The following is a 6,544-nucleotide window of genomic DNA, read 5'->3' as shown; positions in this document are numbered from 1 at the left end:
CCTGTTCAAAGTTTTCCAGTATTGGTGAAGTAAGTCGAAACCTGGCACCTTAAGTATAGGATCGTCTATATATCTACCTGTTTCTGGGTGTTCAACTGCCCATTTAACATTCCATTGGGCATTGATGTTAAAATTATTGTACAGATGTTCCTGGATTTAAGCCTACCAATTGATAGATGAGGAAGATCAGCATGCACTGGCAAAAGTGGATTGTTGGTGATTTTTCTATATTCTTTCACTAAAGCTTCTTGCCTATGTAGGGCTGGTGGTGCTATGTGGCTCAGAATGGGGAGCCAACAAATAGGAGTTTTTAGTGCTGGAAAATTGTATAGGACTGGACCCTAAGACAGTAATTTTATGCAGTGATGTGTACCTAAGGCCACTGATTGAAATGTCTAAGTAGCCTTAACACTATAGGATCAGGCTGAATGAAAACTTCCATGCACATAGATATGCATGTATGCAATATAACCTTTCACAAATTAGTGAGAGTATAATTTTAAATATCACACATTATCTTCGCAATACACTGTAGCATCTACACACTAAAAGATAATGGCTTTGTGCCAAGAGGAATTTATGACTCTTCAGAACCAGGTAAGAGACACTAACCACAATGTATCACGAATGAATGTCTGCATATGACAGAGAAATTACACTTAGGGCCCTATCCTATCCAACTTTCAGGTGATGATGCAGCTATGTCAACAGGACATGAGCTGCAATGTGGAGGCAATCCTGGAGGCCTCCTCAAACATAAGGGTACATTTATTCCCTTACCTCGGGTTGCATTGCAGTTGCATCAGCACTGAAAAGTTGAATAGGATTGGGCCCATATTTTGCAAATGATTAGTAATGAATATAATAAATACCACTTTAATTTTCACTAACAAAGCTCAACCAACAGCTCAGTTCTTAACCCATTTAAACTGGAAGTGCTATTGACTTCCAAACAGTCATCACCTCAGAAGGATGGTTGTAATTGAATTTTTTCCCCTTCTGTTTTAAGGGAACATCAAGAGCAAAATCTGCGAAGAAAATGGTCCTGTTCTGTGGTCATACTTGGGGGGTTTTTTTGATTGAATTATGACAGACACATGAGAAGTGTGTTTTATTAAAGAAAAACATAGAGTTAAAAAAATCAAATTATAAATCATATCAAAATTCTTGCTTTTTCTTCAGGGTTTAGTTATTATGTGCGAGAGAAAAGAAAATTGCTTTCTGATACTCTTTGGAATTATGTGATGCTCTAAAATGTCGTTGCTAAGGAATAAGAGAGTTCAACCTCTTATACTTAAAGGTGGGGAAAGAGCATGGCCATGAACGGATCTCCATCTACCTAAGAAGTGCACCTTGATTTATGGTTGTGTGTACATATTTTTTATCTCAGAGCACAAGCTTAGAGCACAGTTGTCTGACATCAAAGGCAGCTTTCCTAAGGTGCAATTTATTGTACTTTGCTAGTACCAGGAGCTGCACGCTGCTGCAAGCAATCGACAGAGGTGGACAGAACTAATTTGACACTGTGTAACCCAGACACTTTAGTCTACCAACGAAGAACTACTAAAGTGTTTTTATGTCAAAGTTGTATCTCCTGTAATGGTAGATAACAACTGTAAACTACCAAGACACTTCAATAGCTTTTGACTGCTCTGAAAGCTGAACAGGAAATCCTAATTCAACTGATGTTGCTTCCTGCTGAAATGCATGCTTGTGGTGACAAATGAAGACTAAGTCAAAGTCGTTAAGTCCATTCCAATGAAACAAAAAGACCATTAGCCTAAGAAAAATTGGGTTGAACACACAGCATTAGCATTCAGAATTGTGTATTACTTTAGTCAATGTTCAGAAAGGTGGACATGAAATACAAACAAGTCAAAACATGAACAATTAATCTATGCTAAGTGTTGTGAATCATGCACTTCAAGGGTGCATTCCAGCTTCATTAAAATAAATGAGAGTTGGCAATAAATTTTAGTGAATGTGAATGGAACCCTAAGAAGAAAGGGTGGAAGAGTGGCTGATGAACATTTCCATGTGTTTGTCCAAGGCAAAGAACATTATAGAAGCTTAGTACCTGTTGAATAAAGCTTTACTTTCCATGTGGAAAGCCCTTTGTGAAAGAGGCCACATGTGGTGGTGTATGGATTGTGCAAGATATTTGCAGTCCATCCTGTGAAAATCAGAGTATACTCTTAATTCCTACTTCTATAGATAAAGCTCTTCATGATTCTACCTCATGTTTGCACAGATGAACTTCCTTCTCCAACTAAAAAATGCTGTGTCCAGTGGAGCCTTACATACTAATAAAACAATTGTGGCATGAGCTTTCATAAGCGATGACCTGCATGCACTGAGCAACTCATAAGAGCAGAAACCAGTTTTCAAAAGTGACATTAAAAGACAAGCAAACACACAATGAAATTAGAGGTATGAGACTTGTGTTAGTGAAATTTAGTTCTCTACTTAGTTCTCCATTTTATACTATATTTTTATTTTATACTATATTTTTATTTCCCTCTTTAAGTAACAGAATGATGAAAATACAGTATATCAGTATTTTGGTCAGCCGTTTCCTCTGTCAGAATGTTTGGATTCTGGTCTGTGTTTATGACTCTGTTTCTGCACTGCTGCTCCTTCCTTCCTCCTGTTCCACCTTACTCCAATTGCTGCTTCACCTCATCTTGCCCTTCTGTGAACTAAGCTACAGTACTAGACCCAGCTAGCTCTTGGTCTGCAACTTACTTTTAAGAACCTGCATTTATCACTTGGGCTACCCATGAGGTGCTCCTTGCCAGATCATATCCATACATTTCTTTATAGCCAATTGGTGTGGTCGGTTTTGTCAGTTATTAGACAGTGTGAAGGGACTGAATTCAGATCACTCTCTAATTCTCCAGCAACTAAAATGTATTTTAAGAATCAGTATCTTTAAACTGTCTATCTGATCTTGATCAGTGGTTTTTAATCTTTTCTAGAGTCACAGATGCAGGACATGGGCTGTGTTCTCGCGCCGACCTTGTTTGGGATTTTCTTCGCTGTCCTGCTAAAGCAGGCCTTTGGAACTGCAACAGAAGGCATCTATCTCCGGACCAGATCAGACGGAAAGCTCTTCAACCTCTCTAGACTGAGAGCAAAGTCCAGCTGAAATGTCTGTGTGACTTTCTCTTTACCAATGATGCAGCTGTCACCGCCCACTCTGCCAAAGATCTCTAGCAGCTTATGAACTGTTTTAGCAAGGCCTGCCAAGACTTTGGACTGACAATCAGCCTGAAGAAAACACAGGTCATGGTTCAGGATGTGGACTCACCTCCCTGCATTGCAATCTCTGCGCATGAGCTGGAGGTTGTCCATGACTTTGTGTACCTTGGCTCAATGATATCCGACACTCTTTCTCTCGATACCGAACTAAACAAACTCATCGGTAAAGCAGCTACCACGTTTTCCAGACTCACAAAGAGAGTCTGGTCCAACAAGAAGCTGACGGAACATACCAAGATCTAGGTCTACAGAGCTTACGTCTTGAGTACACTTCTGTACTGCAGCAAGTCGTGGACTCTTCACTCACAACAGGAGAAGAAGTTGAATGCTTTCCACATGCACTGCCTCCGACGCATCCTCATCATATCACCTGGCAGGACAGAGTTCCAAACAACAGAGTCCTGGAACGAGCTGGAATCCCCAGTATGTATACACTGCTGAAACAGAGACGCCTGTGTTGGCTTGGTCATGTTGTGAGAATGGACGATGGTCGGATCCCAAAGGATCTCCTCTATGGAGAATTTGTGCAGGGAAAGCACCCTACAGGTAGACCACAGCTGTGCTACAAGGATATCTGCAAGAGGGATCTGAAAGCCTTAGGAATGAACCTCAACAGATGGGAAACCTTGGCCTCTGAGCATTCTGCTTGGAGGCAGGCTGTGCAGCATGGCTTTTCCCAGTTTGAAGAGACACTTTGCCAACAGACTGAGGCAAAGAGGCAAAGAAGGAAGGTCCATAGCCAGGGAGACAGACCAGGGACACACTATACTTGCTCCCAGTGTGGAAGGGATTGTCGCTCCCGAATCGGCCTTTTCAGCCACACTAGACGCTGTGCCAGAACCACCATTCAGAGCACAATACCATAGTCTTCCTAGACTGAAGGTTGCCAACAGTGGAGTCACAGAGCCCTTTGGGAATCTGATAAAAGCTATGGATCCCCTCCTCAGAAAAATGCACATAAAACCAAACATGCAATTTTTTTTTGCACCCTGTTCATGGACGCCCTGAAGCCATCCATTGGCTCCTTAGAAGTCCATGGACCCCAGATCATTAACTCCTGATTTAGGGCCCAATCCTAAACTGGGCCAGCACCGGTGCTGAGCTCCAGTAACAGCACTAGGTGTCGCAAATGTGCCATAAGGCACATCCGCAACACCCTCCGCAGAATCAGCACCAGTGCCGGCCTATTGCCTGTTGGCGCTGAGCCTGCACCGGCCGGACTCTGCCTGGTGCTAGGTAAGAGCTCTGAGGGTAGCACTGAGGGCCTCAGGGTGGGGGGGGGGAAGGCATTCCAGGGCTGGGGAGGATGGGATGGGGGGAAACTGGAGCAGGAGGAGAGTGGGACTGGCAGAGCAACCACTGGATCCTGAACTCCGTGTCAAGCTGGAAGGCCTCACATGGTGTCTCTCAAGTCTGCACTGGCAAAATAGCCATTTTGGCACTGCTGCACCTGGCAGAGCCGCTGGCTTTAGGATTGGTCTGCCTGATGAATATGCACTTATTCATTATTGTATTTAATTAAACAACCAGAAAAAATGTAAGTATTTTTAAATTTATGTATAACAATGATATTGATCTGTAAACCTACTAATTTCAGATCTTGTTGCTTATCTGCTGGTCCATTTTTTAATTTTATAGTCTTTATTTTTATTTTTTCTATTTTTTTTTTCTTTGAAAGGCAACAATATACATCTGTGAAATAAAATAAATGTATATTTCAGATGTAGACTGTAATAATTTTGAACATAAATAGCTCATTTTATTCCAATACTGGATTTCACCATTGCTAATTCACACCCATGCAAGTCAGGATCTATATAGAAATCTCTTGCTGGGGATATGGCATTTAACTCAGTGGGCAAAAGACAATAAGTGTACTTTGATAGAAACTCAGATTCTATTTTTAAAAAGTTGGTGCCCATCTAAAAGTAATAGCTTCAGTTATGGAACATATGCACAAAAGCAACAGTTATACTGTAGATACTCATCTATAAGGTGATCACACAAATCTCACAGGCATGGACAGATTTGCAGTCAAAAATCATGGAATGTTCCATGGCCCTTGGAGAAGTCAGGGATAAAAGTAGGGGAATGGTGCTTGTGAGGAGGAGCTGCAGCTTGCCCTGGAGACTGATTGAAAGGGGAGAATCTGAGCCACGCCACTGTTTTTGAAGACACTGTTTCCATGGAACGTTCCATGACTTTTGGCTGAAAATCTGCCCATGCCTGTGAGAAACTTGTCTGAAATTTTTTCAAAGTTTCAAACACAGTTTTTGCTTTAAAAAAAACCTAGGTTTGAAACTGCAGAAAAGCATTTGCTGTTTTAAAAACCATCCAAAACAAATGCAGCATCAATATAAAGCACCATAAACAGCTTACCTCAGCATAACACCCTGCTTCAATTGCTGCCTGACAACTTTTTATACACTGTCGTTTTAAAAGGAACTCCTGGGTTTAGAGTTAACGAACATACTTGCAAGACTCTACAGTGGAGCTCCGAGAAATGTAAACAAAGCTGCCTGCTTTCAAGCTATCTACAATCACTCAAAGTGTTCCTCAGAAACTTTCCAGACCTGCCCTAGGCACTTTTAAAGCTCCTCTGGGCTCTTCCTGGCTGCCGCATCAGCCCGAACAGCCCTGACTCCTGAGTTATCCACAGATAAGACAAGGTGTCAATCTATGCTTGATTTAATTGGTAGAAATTTCTCACCTTATAGGTGAATTTCTATGGTAGTTTAGTGGCTGAGTGCTTTCTGCACAAAAAGTCCCAGGACTTTCCAGGCAAGACTGAGAAAATCCCCTTCTGAAATTCTGGAGAATTATTTCCAGAACTCTGTGTTAGATGGTGCCCCACTTTACATTTTGCCAAAAGGATAATTCCATATCAAAAGGGCTGGGGAATAGTGAATTGGGATCCTTCATATTCAAAAAGAACACCACACAGTTGCCTGTTGTAGAATAAGGGGGTTTATGACACATTTTCGATGCATCAATGTCCTATTCCATAAGTCTCTTATTCCTCTGAGTCCCTAGTTCTCATTAGGGGCTGCTGCCAGAGTCCTCTCATATGTCCCCCCCCCTTCCTGACTAGGGGGTTTGGATTGCCTGGGAGCAAAGGGAGTGTCCACTGACAACCCCCTTTAAGGTGGGGGCAACAGACCTCGTAAGCTGCAGGAGCGGGGGATTCTATCCCTGACCTCCCCTTGCCGGAGAGGCCTCCTGCACAAGGCTTGAGAAGAGCATGATCTTCCCTCTCCCCCATCTTACTCTCCTGTTTCCTTTC

Source organism: Tiliqua scincoides, chromosome 5 (assembly GCF_035046505.1).
Source record: "Tiliqua scincoides isolate rTilSci1 chromosome 5, rTilSci1.hap2, whole genome shotgun sequence".
In the NCBI taxonomy this organism is placed as follows: domain Eukaryota; kingdom Metazoa; phylum Chordata; class Lepidosauria; order Squamata; family Scincidae; genus Tiliqua; species Tiliqua scincoides.
Note: the sequence above shows the minus strand (reverse complement) of the source record.